We start from the raw sequence: 19,804 nt of genomic DNA on the forward strand, positions 1-19,804 counted from the left end.
CCGGCACAACTGTCGGCGGCAAAATCCTCCCACGCAGAAATGCTACGTGATCTACGCAAATACAACTTTCGGGCATACGCGACTAAGGCACACCGGGGGGGTAACAGAGCGGGATCACTTCTGGCATGGTTGGTCAAACAGGACACAACACCACACCTCGTCACAGAACTTATGGCCCCAGATGGACAGCTCAAACACTCCCAAGTTGACATATTACGCATCTTCCACGACTACTACGCGGCATTATACCGGTCCCCAAGTGCCGTACCGCCCGGGGACCTAGATAGTTTCCTAGACCGGGCACTCATCCTAAGATCCCGTCCGCAGACAGAAAGGAACTCGACAAGAAGATCAAACCGGTGGACGTGAAGCAGGCAATCAAATCTCTGGCCCGCAGGAAGGCGCCGGGCTCGGACGGATTCCCACTCGAGTACTATAGCGAGTTCTCGGCGCAACTGGCGCCACGACTGGCCGCCGTATACGAGGAGGCGCTGGCCAACAAGATACTCCCGGTATCGCTGCGGACGTCGATGCTAGTGACCTTCCTGAAGCCGCACAGAGACCCCACGCTCCCGGCTTCATACCGACCGATAACGCTCCTGAATACGGACTGCAAGATCCTGGGGAAAATTCTGGTGGATCGTTATAGCCAAATACTTCCAATCTTGGTGCATCCCGACCAATGTGGGTTTGTTCCCCGCCGCAACACCTCACATAATTTGCGTCGTTTCTTCCATATCCAGGACCAAACAAAAGAGCGTTTTCCCCGAGCGGCATGTCTGATTTTGGACCTGGAAAAGGCGTTCGACACCCTGTCGTGGCCTTACCTGTTCGAGGTCCTACAACGCGTAGACGTTGGTCCCACACTACTGGCCTACACCCAGCTCCTGTACAGAGATCTCACCTCCAGGATGAGACTCGGTAAACTCATATCGGCCCCGTTCCCGGTGTCCAGGGGGACCAGACAGGGATGCCCCCTGTCCCCAATCCTTTTCGCTCTGGCGATGGAACCCTTGGCCATGAGACTGCGTCGGGAGGGGGCGGCATGGGGGGTCCCCATTGCGGACATGACCCATTGCGTGTCACTGTACGCAGACGACCTTTTAATATATGTTAGAGACATCTTGGATGATCTCACACCAATATGGACAGTGTTGTGGGAATTCGGAGAGACCTCGGGACTCAGAGTAAACTGGGGGAAATCGTCGATCTTCCCTCTGGGTGTTCAAACGGAGCGTGTGGAGATAACGCTGGGTCCGCATAGGCTGTCGTGGGACGAATCGGCCCCCAGATACTTGGGAGTGCGACTATACCACTCCCCCAAAGATCTCTTTGAGGGTAACCACCGGAGGGCGCTGGCAAGCTTGAGATCGGCGGTAGGATTCTGGAAGATGCTACCGTTGGCACCCATTGGTCGTGTCGCCATAGCAAAAATGATCATGGTACCGAGGATGCTCTATTACTTTGCGACCCTTCCTATAGTCCCGCCACGCTCCTTCTTCCGGGAGTTAGATACGTTATTAACAACCCTGGTCTGGGGAGGGGGCCGTCATAGAGTGGCGTTGCGCACACTATACCTACCCACGACGGGTGGAGGTCTGGGAGCTCCGTCCTTCGAATCATACTTCCTCGCGGCGCAGCTCCAATGGCTGTCCCACTGGACAGCGGAGAGGCAAACAGGAGAGACATTCACGGAGAGAGGCAGAATACCCCTCCCGGCGATCCGGCGACTGCTACTGTCAGGTACTGCACCAGTGCGCACGCACCCGCTACAGGTGGCCATAGCTCGCAGATGCATGATGCGAATACACCACATGTCCAGGGGTCAACCACTATACTCCCCCTTGCTTCCCCTGGTGGGACTCCCCCGGAACGGCGGATACTACACCGCGGGAGCCCTTCGAGTTTGGGCCGACCACGACATCACAGAGGTGGGGGCGTTGTTCCAGGAAGGGCAACTGAAGACATTTGCTCAAATGATCGAATGGTATGATCTCCCTCCTGGACAATTCCTACGTCACAGACAAGTGTTAGAAACTGGTGATCAACTCTGGAACCTACGGGAGGGGGAGCCCCCGACACATCCGGTGATGCACACACTGTTGCGCATGGGGGCCGGTAGCCATCTAATCACGAGGCACTACAAAGCGATCCGGGAATTGACGGATGTTTCCTTGGACGGGCTCCGGGGCGCATGGGAGGAGGATGCGGGCCGAGCGTTTCACGACTCAGAGCGGCGCAAAGCACTGGAATTTCCAAAAAAGGTGTCCAGGAACGCTCGGTTCAAAAATATACAGTTCAACATCCTGCACCGTGCGTACCTGACACTGGACAAGCTCCACCGATTCTACCCCGATACGCAATTTCGCTGTCCCCGCTGCCAATTGTTGAACGCAGACTTCAAACACATATTTTGGGCCTGCCCATCCATACTACGATACTGGGACACGGTGCACCACACGCTCCAAGCTACGACTGATCTCCCGGTCGCCTCTACGTGGGAGGCATGTGCTCTGGGGATAGCCCCAAAAAAGAAAACCGCAAAAGTGCAATGGAGATTTGCTTCTCTGGCTCTCCTCTTAGCGAAAAGGAACATAGCTATGCACTGGAGGGCCCCAGCGGGACCCTCGGAAGCAGCCTGGACGGGAGCGTTACTAAAATAGGGCGCGGCGGAGGAGGAGACAATCAGAGAGGAAGAGGCGAGGGGCATCCGCAAACACCCAATATCCATGGAGTGGGCCCAACTCCTCATACAGTTCAAACAACAATGTACAGAAGGAGAAGCACAGAACACGACACAGCCTAATCCCTGCACTCCTCCCGCTCCCCCTACCACTCGAGACCCAGGGATAATAGCAGAGGTACAATAGACAAGTAGAGAGCTTCGTTAGGAGAGGCGAGCGGAGGCCCCGTCCCCTCTCGCGTACCCGCGCACCGACCCGTTTTCCCCCCAGGATTACCCTAGAACGAGTCCGACACACCTACTCTTAATCAGCGCACAGACCACCGCGGCAGCCCTTCCCAACCCGCCCTACACCCTCCCCCCTTATGATCCTTTCCTTAGTTTCCCCTCTACCCCCCTTATACGTTTCCTCTTCCTTTCTCACGGTTTTTTCCCCTCCTCCCCACAGTTAGCAGTTGTACCCATCGGCAGTTCAAACACCGATGCCCTAGTTACTGAAACAGTTGACTACATTCGTCACCAGGGAGGAGCTACACAGACAGTAAGAGGGAAACCGAGTTGACGGTAGAGATCACGTGACACATTAGCACCACCGGGATGACATAAGTGACGATCTACTGGAACGTACTGGTAGGAGACATGTGGATTTAGTAATAACAGAAAGTCCCAGAGACAAAGCAACCAGTGTAACCACCCTTGAAAAAAGCAATGTTAAGTCACACTGATGCACAAAACTGATTCATATGTAATATGGTTGACATACATTGTGTTAATTTGTACGCAAAACCCTAATAAAAAATTTAAACAAAAAAATCATTTACAGAGTAAAAACACAAATCAAATATAAAAACAATTTGACATAAAAACAAGCAACAGGAGGAATTAAATCTACTAGCATAGTTTCATCTTCCTTATCGCCCAAGCCCACCCCAAGAATTTTGCCACAGCTATTACAATGGTGGGTTCCGTATCGGTCCTGAGCACCCTAAGAGCTGCAGAAGCTACCCTAAAGCACAAGTTTTTACATGTTGGGACTAGCCATTTAGGCGTGGTTGCCTATAGGATGGGCATACGAAGAAAAAATGGGCAGTTCTTTCCCTCGTGCCTAGACAAAACGGGCATAGACCATCCCAACCCTGTTTCCAACTGAGCATAAAAAACCCTAATGGTAGGGACCCCACCCTGAATTGGTGATATAGCTTCCTTTCCAGGGTACTCCTAATAATCTCCCAGTAAGGCTCGATAAACAAAGACAACTTAAACTCCAAGAAACCACTTGTTACAATACTAGTGCTCTGGGATAATCGCATCTGGTCAATATAAGACCAGTATGCTTCTTTTAGTTGCTTCTTAGAGGGGAACACAGCTGAGGACGGAGAGTTCCACAGGTTCCTCATCCCCATAGCTATTAATGTAGACTTGAGTTCCCTTAACCACTGGATTCTATCAGAAGTATTTATTTTCTTGACTTCGCTCAGAGCCCGAGCATACTGAGCCAGCTCAGGCGTTGTCCACAGCCGGTGCCAGTAGGCTATTGGACGGAACCGGGCCTGATCTCGGATGTTCCTACTTCCAGTATCCATATACAGGGGGAGTCCTAAAAGGGCTCTAAGAAAGTTGTTATGTGCTACGGCAAGGGGTGCTAAGTCACTGAAGCCCCACAACTCCGCACCATACAGAATCGAGGCCCCCACCTTGTTGTTGTACATTTGCAGCGCTGGAGCAATGGGCTTGGATTTAGATTGCTTGTGTTCTCTAAGTAGAACTCCCACCAACTGGGAGTGCTTCAAATTCATTATATCAATGTGTGGTTTCCAGGAAAAGTTTTTACCTATAGTTAACCCTAGGTACATAAATGCATCAATTTGATCCAGGGGGGCCTGATCTAAACTAACCCTCCCCCTCACTATTTTGGTCTTACGAAAAACCATAAATTTTGTTTTTGACACATTTATAACTAAATCCTGGTCACGACAGAAGGCCTCAAAGCAATTGAGTGCGTCCTGCAATCCCCTTTATGTTCGCGATAACAACAAAGTGAACATCAATAGGGGAGTATGGAGACCCGCAATTCTTGGTGCATCTGTCGGTTGCTCATCAAAGTAGTGTGTAACCACATTGATGAACAACGAGAAAAGAGTGGGGGCCAGGGCGCAGCCCTGTCTGACTCCCAATCCAACCTTAAATTTACTTGTCACATTCCCCTTCTTCCCCCAACGTACTTGTGCGTAGTTATCATGGTGAAGTTTGACGATAATGTTTAAAAGTGCTGGCGATAGCCCCATCAAGCGCAGCGCCTGCCATAATTTGGCACGTGGAACCATGTCGAAAGCTGTCTTTAAATCAATAAAAGCAGTGTACAGCGACCCTCCGCCCAAAGTTACTACCTTCCAGTGAATAGCCACAAATCGAGAAGCCTCGTCGATGGTACCAGTGTGGGAGCGAAAACCGGCCTGTAAAGGTGTTAATATTTCATTTTCCTCTATCCAATTTTGAAGTCTACCCAGGACCAGTCTAGCTACCACTTTCTGGATACTATCTATCAGACAAATAGGCCTATAATTATTCGGGAGAGAACAATCCCCCTTCTTGAATATGGGAACAATCTCGGCTCCTGCCCATGTTTTTGGTAGTGACGCTCTACTCGCCACAGCATTAGCCAGGAATAGAATATACGTAGCCCAGGTTTCAGGGTCTGATAAGAATAGATCCGCCGGGACACAATCTGGGCCCGGGGCTTTTCCAGGTGGAATAAGTTTCAAAATTCTAAAGACCTCTATTTTTGTGAAGCAGACAGCAGGTTCTTGAGTTAGGTCCATTGGGACCGAGAAATCACTAGGGGGCCCCCTGAATTGTGCTTCAAAATATGAAACCCAAACTTCTGGGGAGACATTATTTTCGGGAGTGTTAGGAATGTCGCCACTCCCCCATTTTAAAATATTCCAAAATCTCATCATGTCCCTATCTCTACTAGCCTCCAACAAATCCAGCCAATGTTTCTCCTCCCAAGCACTGCGAGCTATCTTTTGCTGCTCTCTGTATAGACGGCGAGCCAGTCGCGTTGCTTGCCCATCGCGAAGATTGATGGCCTTAGCCAAAGTCTTATATGCCTTCCTACATAAGCAGTTGTACCAGGAGGCTCTACGGGATTGGGGTCTCTTCTTCTCTATCTGTGGTTTTGTAAAGTACATTTTAAGGTCCCCAAACAGTTTTTCATGCGTCCCAACTATCATGTTGTTAATAGACTCCTGGGAATCACAGGCCAGGAGAGAGAGAAGAGCAGCATCAGTGAGAGCTTTTATTGAATCCCTAGCCTCATCATTTTCAGCAACATATTGCCACCGAACTCTTCTCATATTGTTAGCAATGATTAAATCGTCTGGAATGATGTTATTGGACCATTGGGGTGGTAGTGTAGCCAAGGATAGAGATTTGAAACTCATAACTAATGGTTCATGGTCACTCTCACATCTCGGGAGAATCACCATGTCCAACAGCAGTGGCCAGAGAGGCATACTCAAAATAAAATAATCAATGCAACTGCTTCTAGGACCCACACTGAAAGTATTCCCGGCCATCCTGTCCGAGGTGGTTCTCCCATTTGCAGCCCTGAAACCTTTATCAAGGCAAAGACCCTTGAGTTGCAGGGCTGCATCAGACCATCTCTTTATGGGTGGGATTGAGAGCTGGGGAATATCCCACTTGGCATCCTCCTCACTTCCCAAATCCATATCTTCCCCATCTAAAGGCTCAGAAGTACAATTAAAATCTCCTGCTAGAATGACATTAGTCAGATTGCTTAAAGTGTCTAAAAAACATTCTAATTCTAGCAATGTTTGCGAAGTTTTGCCTCCCGGAAGTCCTCTAACATATACATTAAACAAAAGGAGGTCTGGCATTTCCTTTTTTTGCAACTTCAAGATCAAAATATTTGGGTTTTCAAGGGTAACTTCCTGGGCTGTCCATCCCCCCTCTTGCTTAATCCAAACAGCCAGGCCTCCTATTGGCCTTCCCCTTCTCCCTGGTATTGCTTGTTTAAAATTTTTTAAATATCCCGGAAAAAAAGGGGCTTGGTAGCCCAGGTCTCTTGGAAGAGGAGAATATCATGCATCACTACAAAATCAGCCCAGTCAGTCGAGCCAATTCTTGATGAGAGTCCCGCAATATTCTACGAGACCATGGAGCAATGTCGCTGGTTCTCTCTCTGCTTAAAGAGCAAAGATGTCCATTTGGGCCCCAATATATCTTCTCTCCCTTCTGACCTAACCTGAGACCCATTATATTTTGCTGAAACCGGGGAGACTATCACAATGTCAGAGCGAATCATACCAAAATTCTCCATTGTGAGATCAACCTCCTTTATAGTTAAAAGGTTCGAGGAATCGTGCTGGTGCCTCGTCTGGGAACCCCATTTTATGCTGGCCTCATGACCCATGGTCGCATTCGATATATGGTGGAGAGGTGGGGATATGGCCTGAGAAGTGTTGAGGAGGCATCCCTTTTCCCCGTAATGGTTTCTTATGGGGTGCACAAATATTCTCCAGTCAATCGAGCTCCTCTAGTGATGTCAGGGGATCAAATCTATTTCTTAGGGGTAGTGTACCTTGATATCCAGGAAGAACGTCTAGCATTGAGTAGCTGGGGCCCAACCCACTATTAGGGCTGAAAATTCACCCTTGACGTTCATGGCCTCTGCCATGGCTCGGTTTTCCCATCTGATAAAAATAACCCAGGGGCAGTGGCCTGATATTACTCGTCTGGTTTGAGGACCCCCATCTTAAGATGTAATCAGCTACTCTATAGTCCCTAAAGTTTACTACCACACAGTCACCAATGATGTCCTAGTGTCTATTCCCCACCCAACTCACCCTTCGAACAAACAGGATTTCCCCCTGTTCGTTTCCTGGAAGCGGTCTGTTCCTATTTAACCAGAACGTTATTTTGTTCTTTAGTTCGATAAATGATTCTGTACGGTCAGGCTTCAGCTCAGGTACCCCAGCTAGTATGACAACATAAGGGGATGCCTCAAGTGGCAAATTTATACAAGGTAACTGCTTATTATTCTCCTTGGATGGCAGCCCCCTAGGTTGACCCTGCAGGAGGGGCTCCAGAACATTCCGCTTGTAAGTTGTACCTTGAGGGGTAATTGCTAACTGAGCAGTAATTGCCTCCACAAGACTTGGGGGATTTCCTGTGGGGATACCACTTGTTTTCTCACGTTGGGGAATTAATGGCAGTGTTGGCCCTGTCATAAAACTTGAAAGAGCAGCTGAATGTTTGCCAAATTGTGGTTGGGGCGAGTTCACAGAAGAAGCCCCAGAGCTGCTAGAGGCAGTTACTACAGTTACTACGGGAGTGGGCAATATAACACCCATATCCCCCTCCCTTGTTTTTAATAGTGTAACCACTTTGTCCAACCGACTCACAATCAATTTCATCTGTGAATTAATAAGATGCTCAAAATGAGATTGCAAGTCAGTAATTAATTGGGACGCCCAACTAGGGGGTGCTTGTAATCTCGGCACATGCGCCGTGCTTCCCCCCTCTCCCACGCAAATTGCTTCAGTCAAAACAGAATTGTTTTTACCCTTCTTATGCTTATGCTTATGTTTCCTAAGGCTAGCCCCCTTTATCTTTGTAGGAGGTGCCTTTCCCCCAACTTTGGTTTTTCCACAATCCTCTTTATTCATCTGAGTACTGAAAGGCTCCACAGCAGGTGGCACTAATACATCAAATGGACTGTTAGGGGTAACATAATCCTCAAATTCTTGGGGCATGGGTATAAGATCAATTTGCGGGGTTAGCGATAATCGTCTTTCGGTGCGCTCGATTTCACTGGATACCGCACCTTTTTGAAGCATTCTATCAATCACAGTAGGCTGTATAGATGTAGATGTAGAGGGGAGAGTGCCCTTTTGCTTGGTCGCAGGTCGAGAATTTGGGGAGATGTTGTGACCCAATTTGGATGACCTTGTTTGCACAGTACTAGCCATTTTGCAGTTAGATGGAGGGCTGGACTTGTAATCCCAACCACTTAACTACAGTTTTCGCTCTCTAGTTAGAAAATCTACAGAACCACCCCAAGATTGTTCCTTTTACCAAGACACCCTTTCTCTGCCCCTCGATTCAAACCAGAGTACAATTTTAGGGGTTATAGCCTAATTCAGTCACTCACAGTCACGGTCTTCGCTCCTTGTCTCGCCAACCGCGAGTCGATGACCTAGGAGCCACTTCGTCGCTGGGATTACCAGAGGGAATTTCTCATGGGGGGGCCCAGCCCAGCCTCTTCCGACTTCTGACGGCCTCAGACGCCCTTTGTCCGGCCTTCGTCCGCGCGCCTGTCCCGCGTTGCGGGGAACTGCACTCCCTCTTGTAGCGCCTCCAGGCGCTCTTCTGATTACCGGCAGCTGGCGACGGGCGCAAAGCACACTGGATGTCGTGGTCCTCTGGGACCGGACCAGAGCAGGAGAAACTTCATCAAGGGACCCACGCTGCGGGGAACTGCACTCCCTCTTGTGGCACCTCCAGGCGCTCTTCTGATTACCGGCAGCTGGCGACGGGCGCAAAGCACACTGGATGTCGTGGTCCCCCGGGACCGGACCAGAGCAGGAGAAACTTCATCAAGAGACCATGTCCATATAGGCTGTGTGTAGAGGAAAGGCCATATAATTCCACTGTGCGGTGACTCCCCACAGCAGATGTGAATATTTGTTTTAACAAAGAAGGAAACTTTTTACAGTATTACTCCATTTCACCGTGATATAATTCCCCTTAGTTTAAGGAAGTAAGTATTTGAAAAAAACGCATTGTGTCTTCAGAGCCCTGTCAGGAAGATTCTTACAAGGGATGGGTGTTGGCGCGAGAGTCACCTGGTGTGATTGGGACTCAGCCCCAGCTGCTTCTAGCTTTCAGACCCTCCTTCACCCCCCACCCCCCACAATCACATTTGGACATACGCCCCCCCGCACGACACTTAATTAGCAAGGACCCATTGTTAATACACCCAGTGGTACAGCACGGGTGCCATGCTGCCAGACGCAAGCTTAAAAAAATGTCTCCCTTCACCCCCAAGTTAGGTATGAAACACAACCATAGCTCGGTGCAAATGGAGCTCCCACTCTTGAACCCTGGTGCCACTCCACCTGCAGTACCATTAATAGGTACGAGCCTGCTTACCTTTTTAAGATTCTTAAAAAAAAACAATAATAGAGAAACAAAAACAGATGGATTACAACTCTATCTGTCAACGACTCCTTCAGTTTGTTTAAGAACAGGAATGTTACAGAAACTTCCTGGGACCTAGCTTTCTAACTATTATTGAAAACTGCCAATTTGGTGCCTAGGTTGTATGTTCTCTAATAATCAGACTAATTGAAAAAATGCATAAAAAGGATATATAATATTCACTTTTCGAGGGAAGAAATCCTTCCTGGTCAGTCCTTAGCCCAGAAAAAACATGCTCCTTTCAGCGCTGGCATTGTATTGGGATGGTAACGTGAAGCTGCTGTATGCACACAGCCCATGATGTAACAACCATGTTGTGTTCATAGGAAGCAACTGACCCTGCAGTCTATGAGGGTGTACGAAGACCACCAGAAAACGACACAGCAACCTCTGACGACTCGTCCAGTGAGCAGCCTTCCTTCAAATGTTTCGCCTAGCCTTCATCCCCCGTCATCTTCACCGTGGGCACCTCCACTCAAAAAGGTGAGCCCCAAAATGCACACCATATAACTCTTTAAGGTAGGTCCTTCCCCAAAAAAATAGGAACCTTGTATCCTCTTCCTGTTCACTCAAAAAGTAGAGCGTGCTGCCAGTCCATCCTGGCAAAGTGTCATCTTCCCATTCCACCCATGGGTGACCCCCCTACCATTCCTACGGATAGGTGACCCCCGAACATTCACCCCAATAGGAGACCTCCCTCACAGTCACTCCGATAGGCGACCCCTTCCCATTCAGTCTGGAAGATGGCCCCCAGGCCACTCAGAAAGGCATGCATATTCCATTCCACTCAGACAGGGGACCCCTTCCCATTGACTATGACGGGTGACCCCCCTTCCCGTTCACTCCAATAGGTAAACCCCTTCCCGCTCACTCTGATAGGTGACCCTCTTCTGGTTCACTGTCCAAAGGTGACCCCTTATCATTCACTAAGACAAGTGACCTCTTCCCATTCACTCCATAGGTGACCCCTTCCCATTCATTCTGATAGGTGACCACTTCCCATTCACTCCCATAGGTGACCCCCTTTCCATTCTCTCCATAGGGTGATACCTTTCCATTCACTCCATAGATGCCCCATTCCCATTCACTGCATAGGTGACCCCTTCCCATTTACTTCCATAGGTCACCTCTTCCAATTCACTGATATGTGACCCCTTCCCATTCACTCCAATCAGTGACCCCTTCCCATTCATTGAAAAAATGACCACTTCCTGTTTAGCCATCCTCTTAGAAATATTGCCTATTCAATCAATCAATCATTGAGAACATTTGTAGAGCGTGCTACTCACCCGTGAGGGTCTCAAGGTGCTGGGGGGGGGGGGGGGGGGGGGTGAAGCAGCTACTGATCGAACAGCCAGGTCTTGAGAAGTCTCCTGTCGCAGGTGAATGGGGCGGGTGTTCCAGGTCTTGGCTGCGAGGTGGGAGAATGATCTGCCGCCGGTGGTCGTTCAGCGGATGCGTGGGATGGTGGCGAGGGCGAAGTCTGCGGAGCGAGGCTGGTGGTTCGGGGTGTAGAAGGTGAGTTGTTCATTGAGGTATGCCGGTCTGGCGTTGTGGAGTGCTTTGTGGGCGTGGGTGAGGAGCTTGAAGGTGATCCTCTTGTTGATCGGGAACCAGTGCAGGTCTCTCAGGTGGACGGTGATGTGGCTGTGGAGGGGGAGTCCCAGGATGAGGAGTGTGGAGGCGTTTTGTATGCGTTGGAGACTTTTCTGGAGTTTGGCCGTGGTTCCCGCGTAGAGGGCGTTTCCGTAATCCAGCCTGCTGCTGACGAGGGCTTGGGTGACCATCCTTCTGGTGTCGGTGGGGATCTATCTGTAGATCTTGCGGAGCATGCGGATGGTGTTGAAGCAGGAGGAGGAGACAGCGTTGACTTGCTGGGTCATGGAGAGCGTTGAGTCCAGAATGAAACCCAGGTTGCGTGCGTGGTTGGTGGGTGTCGGGGCAGCTCCCAACGTAGCCGGCCACCAGGAGTCGTGGAGCCGAGGATGAGGACTTCCATCTTGTCAGAGTTCAGTTTCTGACGGCTGGTCTTCATCCACTCTGCGACGGCCTTCATTCCCTAGTGGAGGTTGGATTTGGCGGTGGCCGTGTCAGGACTCACGGTAGGTTTCCTCCTTATTTAACTCTGGCCACCATTTCACCCTCACAAAACCATCAAAAGGCATTTGATCCCTGAAGTTAGAGAGCAAGTTGGCATCGTAGAAATTCCAACATGGCCGCTACCATTTCAACACTGCTGCAGCATATCGCTGTGTAGCAGTCTAGTCATTTAGGTTAATCACACACTGGTAAAGCACGCTCCAAGATTCCACTGTGCACTTCACCAAAGTACTTCAAGGAAGACCAACGAATTTACATGGGCATCGTGGAAGTCAGTCAGGGTAGTTTGCGTGCACACCAGGTTTAGATTCGACGGTTGGTAAAATTCCCAGAGTTAAGGTCAGTGAACTGTTTAATTCTTGTCATGTAAAAAAAAAAAAAAAAATACTTTTGTGGAAAGCTAACAGCATAGATGCTAAATATCACCAGGAGGATAGAGGTGAAATAAAAGTATTTAAAACTGCTTCCTCAGTTCCCCTCTAAACCTTCGGGGTATTTTCAGAGGCTTTCATTAGACAATTTCTGTCAGAACCATTTGGTTTCTCCTGAACGCGGGTGTGACCTTTCAACATCCAATTTCAGCTGTGTTCAGTCAGCTGAGGCAAAATATCTATAACCCAGGCACGAGTTTCCTCTTAGCTAAATAAAAAGGGAATATTCTTTAAACCAAATACTTTTCAGCCAGAGTCAGAGTTATTCCAGTGTGACGATTAGCCCACCATAAATCAAGGCTCTTTTTAAGGACATGTAGAGCTAATTAAAACTAACATGAAAACGAAACCCCTTAAACAAATAACTCCCTACCAGAGTCAGAGATATTCGTGTGTAATAATTAGAGCTCCAGACGCTTTCCAAGCACAGGAAGAGCTTAAGGGAAAATAAATTTTAAAAAACACAATACTGCAAATTTATACTACGAAGCTAAAAAGCCTTTACTAAAACTGTGTTACAAGAAAGAAAGGCAGAGACATGAATTCCCAGATTCCCATTTAATACAGCCAGTTCAGTTCAACTCACTGTAAGTACACTAATAGAAATTAGAGGCACACCATTACAGAATTAAATAAATAACATTTATACTTACCTATATCATTTCTTGTGAAGGAAGCTGAAGCAGGATAGGCACTGTCGTCCCTGAAAAAGAAGAAAGAAGATTACTGAACCCCACTTCTCTTCATAAATAAAGAAGAAAACAAAAAGAGAAGTAAGAAGAGAAGTAGGCTCCCAATCTTATCCTTGTAAGACAAGCAATACTAAATGTTAAGGAAAGTAAGTTATAATTAGATAAATTGAAAAGTTACACATTACATATGTGTTTTAGCACTACAAGAACACTACGAAGAAGAAAAGAAGATTGGCAGAACAAGCAGAGTGTTGGGAGCTGTCTCTTCTCTGTCCCATTCCCCTTTCCCCCCTTGGTACTTACCTACAATGGTTTATTGAGATACTAGCAGGAAGGTTCTGAGAGGGGCATTGGAAACTAGCATCGTTCTGCTCCCGTGCCATTAGAACCATAGTGGCTAGCCTCGACAGGCCGGCTCCTTGGTGAGGGAGAGGATTAGCTGGGTGTCGTCGGCATACGAGATGATGTTGAGGTGGTGTGCTCAGACGACGTTGGCAAGCAGCGCCATGTAGATGTTGAAAAGGGTCGGGCTGAAGGATGATCCGTGGGGTACGCCGCAGGTGATCGTGGTGGCTTTGGATCTGAATGGGGGGAGACGGACTCTCTGGGTTCTGCCGGTGAGGAAGGAGGTGATCCAGTTCAAGGTTTTGTCATGGATCCCTGCGTCGTGGAGGCGTGTGCGTAGGGTGTGGTGGCAGGTGGTGTCGAAGGCGGCGAGAGGTCCAGGAGGATGAGGGCCGCAGTTTTGCCGTTGTCCAGTAGGGTACTGATGTCATCGGTGGCGGCGATGAAGACGGTTTCGGTGCTGTGGTTGCTGCCTAAGCCGGATTGGGTGGAGTCCAGGATGTTGTTCTCCTCCAGGAAGTGGGTTAGTTGTCTGTTGGCAGTCTTCTCAATGACTTTTGCCGGGAACAGGAGCAAGGAGATGGGTCGAAAGTTCTTCAGGTCCTTTGGGTCCGCCTTAGGTTTCTTGAGCAGGGCGTTGATCTCGGCGGGTTTCCAGCTCACCGGAAAGGTGGCGGTCGCGAAGGAGCTGTTGATGATCTTTTGGAGTTGGGGTGCGATGATGGAGCTTGCTTTGTTGAACATGTGGTGGGGGCAGGGGTCGAAAGGAGAGCCGGTGTGGATGGTGTTCATGATTTTGATGGTGTCTTCGTCGTTGACGTGGTTCCAGGAGAGCAGGAGGTCGATGTGTTCGGTGAGTGTTGGGTCGGGGATGTCGGCATCTGTCGTCGGTGTCTGGGTGTCGAAGCTGTCATGGATGTCTGCGATCTTGCGGTGAGATAAGGTGGCCAGGGAGTCGCAGAGTTCTTGCAACGGCGGAATGTCATTCGTGCTGGAGCTGGGGGAGGCGACTTCTTTCACGATGCTGAAGAGCTCTTTGCTGTTGTGTGCATTGTTGTCAATGTGTTCCTTGAAGGAGGTCCTTTTGGCGGATCGGATGAGTTGGTGGTGGTTTCGTCTGGCGTCCTTGAGGACTGCTTGGTTGTCTGGTGTCTGGTCTTGACGCCACTGCTTCTCGATTCTTCAGCAGGTTTGTTTGGAAGACTGGAGGTCGTCGTTGAACCAGATGGCGCTCTTGTCGGTGCGCCTGTTGGAGGGTTTCCTGATTGAGGCGAGGGTGTTGGTGCAGTCATCGATCCATTGTCTGAAGTTGTGGGCCCCTGTGCTGGTAGGAGGGTTTGGATGGGGCGTCTCAGGCGAGGGTGGTAAGGAGCTGGTCTTCGGTGACTTTGTTCCAGCTGCGGTGTGGGATTCGTTGCAGTTGGATGTGCATGGTGTGTTTTTTTCGAAGGAGAAGTGGATGCAGTGGTCGGTCTAGTGGAGTTCGGTGGTGTGGCTGAAGGTGATGTGGTTGCTGGCGGAGAAGATGGGGTCGAGCCTGTGTCCGGCGGAGTGGGTGGGCGTCGTGACTAGCTGTTTGAGTCCAAGGTTGGCTAGGTTGTCGATCAGGGTTGTGGAGTTACTTTTGTTGGGGTTCTCGAGGTGGAAGTTCAGGTCTCCGAGGAGGAAGTAGTCTGTGGAGGCGAAGGCATGCGTGCACTAGACCGTAACTAGTCTTTGAGTGCACACCGAAGAACTTTTAAAACCATCTCGAACCCAGTGTAATTAAAGACATTTTGCTGGCTCTACGAGATTTTTAACCATTTCAGGGAAGACATGGCTTGGCAGTTCGGGCTGAACTGTTCCCATGAGGCACAGGGTCAGACTGATTTGCATATGGCCATGTCTGAACTGGGGTGGCAGAGTGGGCTAAAGAACGGTGATGGATTAAACCCAGATCTGTTGACTGGGTGTGAGTGTTTGATTGGTTCTGATGCTCCGTCCATCACCACCCCCTTTTGTACCGCTACACAGGAGGTGGCGCTGTGTGCAGTTACACAGGAGGTGAAGCGCGATGTGCAGTTACACAGGAGGTGACGCTATGTACAGTTGTGCATGAGGACACTGTACAGTCGCACATGAGTTGACACGATACATAAATGCCACACTTACTTTGGAGAAGATTAACCTCTGCAAGGGGTAAAACAGCCTGATTACCCGGACACTCCTAGGGTGCCGGGCAGAGGTGTGTGGGGTGTCATGTGTGAGCTAGGCCCCATCGGGATGCTGGCTGCGGCGGAGTGGCCCTAGCACTGTTTGCCTAGTTTCTGGGACAGTGATGTTACTTTTCAGGGTTAGGTTTGGATTCTTAGTCGCGTTTGGATACTTTGACGGGGTGCCCTTACTCATGCTAAATGGCGAGATAGTGGTAATGTTGTGGAGTGTGGAACTAGGTTGTAGCTTTCAAGGAACTCAGTTCTTACAAATCCTTCATTGCAGAACTAGAACTTTCAACATGCTTCAAGGAAGCCATTATTAGCAAGAAGCTAGTTAACCATGGAGAGCAGTGGTTGTGGTTCCAGCCCCACAGTAGCAATGGATTTACAATTTCTTTAGACAGGCCCGAGCACTTTACACTTGTAATAAAGTTTAGCTGCAACTTCAGACAGCAGGGTGTTCATAAGGTATGAAGCTGCCTCTTCCCTAGCCTGAGACACTAACACGGCGCTCTTATAGAATGAAAACTTGGGAGTATATGTTTATGCCTACGAAAGTCAACTATTTGCCTGAGTACTTAGCTTTGCATATGAGGAGACCTCTCTTGCAACTGCACTCTGTTAAATTAGGAACCACGTAGAGCGTGCTTCAGCTATACCTGACATAGACTCACCCCCATACGTTGGCCCAGGGCAAGGTGCACTGGTAATTTGTGTTCCTTTGTACAGCTTCTTTCAGTGTTTAAACAGGACTAGGGGGGATACCTTAGGCAGTAGTGCCATGCCAGAACGTACATAGGGATGAAGTAACAATGTCCCTGTGGCGCAACATGATATACTCTTGGTAGGAAGTTTCTTAAAATTCATTGGGCCTTTCAGTACAAGGTTAACAGGGATGAATGTTAGTATTAAACACACCAGGTACTTGAGGTAGTGACATTTGTACTCAAATAATAGGTACTCCAGGATGCATGTCCTCCAATACACACATCTCCAGACAGGACTGCCCCTCCCTGCCCCCCCCCTTTTTTTTAGCAAAGGGGACTAAATACTTGTTGGGTTGGCAGGCTTTGACAGAGGTTGGTGGCGAGCTCGCACATGATCCTGCTCATATTTTGATTCCGTAGAGTTTGGGGCAGGTTACAGGCCACATCTTCTCTCTGTGTGGGGTTGAAGTGTGGTCTGGTCAAGTGACGGAGGAGAGCAATTATCGCTTGGTATATCTGGGCATGAAGGAATGCCAGGCAAGATTCTAACGAAGGTAGGTAGTGGTACTTATCGTGGATTTGATGTTTGCCTCACTGACAGGCCGCCATGCAAGGGGACCATGTACCTAGGTCACACACATCAGGCAGTGCCAGGTTAACAGGGACGATTTGTACTAGAATTAACAGGAGTGGTTCCCACCACGGTTGGTTAGATGGGATGCTGTCATATCTTCCTTTTCACTGGATCCCCTTAATTTCCAACACTCCTATTGTAAGCTGACGATGCCTGTTGATGCTGTTAGACCTGCTATTAGTTATTAAAATCACCAGGAACTATGAATTATTCAGTTGTACTCAATTCTTAGGTACTTACAGGACGCATATGGTTCAAGACATACTCCTTGGACAGGACTGCCCCATCTTGATCAAGGGGCATTAAACATTATATGGGTTGGCAAACTTTTGCAGAAATCGGTGGTTAGCTCGCACACATGGGTGTGCTGGGAGTTTGGGGGCAGGTTAGCATGCATCATCTTGTCACTTCTCTGTCAGAGCCAGCAGACCCCTAAGGTTACAGCGTGCTCAATTACACGTCATGTTGGAGGTAGGTCCAGGATGAAAGGTTGTGCTGAGTGAGGCTCAAATCCAAAGCGATTTTGGTACCTTTCCGAGGGGCACATCTGCTTGGGCAGTATGTCATTTAAAGTACAACCAGGGATCCCCTACCTTTATGTCGTATCCTGCTTATTCGTTGTTTCCGCTGAGTTTGGGGGCAGGTTGGCAAAGTAAACCTTACTGATTCACAGGCGGGGTATGGTGGTGGTGGTAGTCCAACCTCTTTTACCAGGACCACTCCCTGTCTAGTTTAGCGGTGCTAGTTGTCCATCATCAGCACCTGCAGCGGCTCACAGGGGTAGCAGGAAAGCTTCTTTTATTTCGTCTGGGATGGGAGCTGGCAATGTCTAAAGCCTTGCGGCCAGAATCTGATTTGGCCAAGACGTACCAGTGATGGTGCAACGGGCACTAAGCTGTAGAACCAGCTACGTTTAAACGTAATCCTGGTATACCGTCAGTTATAAACATAAGGCTGTTGGCGACACGTGAACAGGCACTTTCTGTCGGCTGGTGCGGGTGTGAAAAATTCCCAAGAGAGGCGGGTTGCCTTGTTGTGCTGAGATGGAGGGGATGGAGCACTTATACGGACATCTACCAGAGCACATTTTGCAGTCATAGTTAGGTTACATTGATTTTATGGCTGGCATGTCACCAGTTGCTTCAGTAAGCTAAGTTACTTTGGGAGTTGTCAGCGAATTGCCGGACTGCAACGTTAGGGGTTAGCCGGTTGACAGGCCGTTTAGATGTGTGCTCCAACTCCGGCATGTCCAGGTATGGGTCTTGGTGCCTAAAGTCGGCCCTGTGATGCAAGTTCACAGGCAGGTGGAGTGTCAGAACGGAAAGGGGCTTGGGTTCGACCGCTGGTCACAGGTTCAGATCCTGGTCGGTCCACCTAGCAGTTCAGTTTTGAGGTCGTCGAAACAAGTACCATTGAGTCAAGTAACAAGAACATGTGCTATTTCTCCCGCCCTATCGCTTTGGCTGGCAGCTATGCAGGTCGTGGAAGTTGTCTTCCAACTAGGGCGATATGGTCCATGTGTCTGGGGGAAACGCCAGGGTTAACTTAATTGGGCCACAAAGTATTAGAAGAACACTTGGCATTCCCAGTATTCAAATAAGAGAGGTATTTATACTTTGGTTTCCCTCTGGTTCACTCTGTCCTGTCTGCTCCATGGTAAACTAGCAGAAGTTTGGGGAGGGCAAGGCTTCACACAGGGAGGTGACTAACGGAATGCGATGGACATACTATGCCTAGTGCTAGACTCAGATAACTGAGTGAAAGAGGAAGCTAGGCGGGCTTGTCAACTCTTACCTCCACCCGCACTGGCATTTCCTGGCAGGAGTGGCTTGTCATAGGTATTGCTCTTCAGCCAGGCAATATTAACACTGGACCAACACCTAATTATTGGTTTCAGGTCATATCAGTCAAAAATCCACGGGGAGTTTAGAAAGGATGGGAGCACCTGTCCAGAAGGGGCATGCTGGCCTCCGGTCCTGTATGGGCTAAGACTTGTTTTGGCTGGACCTGGGAGAGGCCCGGTATCAGCATGTTGTAAGTAAAGAGGCCTACCTTGGTGGGGGGCCCTGGTTGTGACGGTGGCCACCCCCAGAGCTGTGGAGGAGTTACAGGGCAATCCAGAGTCTGCAAGTTACCAAGGGGTACTTCATGCAGCAGCACAGTTGGTGCTAAGTCAAGGATACCCAGGGATGTCTTAGCGTTGTCCCCTGGAAGAACTACGGCGCCCCGTTAGTCGTACGGCCGGTTGTGGGTCTGAGCAACCGGGGGCTGCCTGGAACGCTCCGCCCACCTTTTTGGGGGGGCGTGAGTAAGGGAGTGGACTGGTGGTCCACTGATGGGAGGGGTGGCCCCTCCCAAGAATTGGTAAACACCAATTGGCGACGGCCACGGTGTAATTTGGCTCATCAGACGGGCAGGCGGCATAAGGGTTGGCCTGCCCTGGGATCGCCCGTAATATAACCCACCATGTTGGCATATTTGTTATGCAAATAAACCTGCAGTAATTTTCTCCACTAACAAGGTGTCGTGTGGTTTATTGATGTATTGTGCTGCATGTATACTGACTACTGTTGCCGATATTGGCACTATGTCAAGGCTGCCCGGGGGGGCCACGCAGCGGCCCCTCAATAGGGCGGCCGCCTTAGTGCCACAGGAAGGCACTGGAGTCGGCCTCCTAGTTTCCCTGGGCCGGGGTCCAGGGAAGACTTCCGGCCGGCCACTTCCGGTAGTGGGTGGGGGGACATGGGTACATATACTGTCCCCCGCCCACTGAGCAGCCTCTTGTCCGCTACC

The 19,804-nt window shown here is 49.5% G+C and overlaps 1 pseudogene; it reads left to right on the forward strand.

The window, feature by feature from the left end:
* Positions 1–19,804, forward strand: part of LOC146866057 (T-box transcription factor TBX3-like) — a 91,279-nt pseudogene that overhangs the window by 57,535 nt on the left and 13,940 nt on the right.

This window comes from Triturus cristatus, chromosome 2_1, assembly GCF_964204655.1.
Source record: "Triturus cristatus chromosome 2_1, aTriCri1.1, whole genome shotgun sequence".
NCBI classification, from domain to species: Eukaryota; Metazoa; Chordata; class Amphibia; order Caudata; family Salamandridae; genus Triturus; species Triturus cristatus.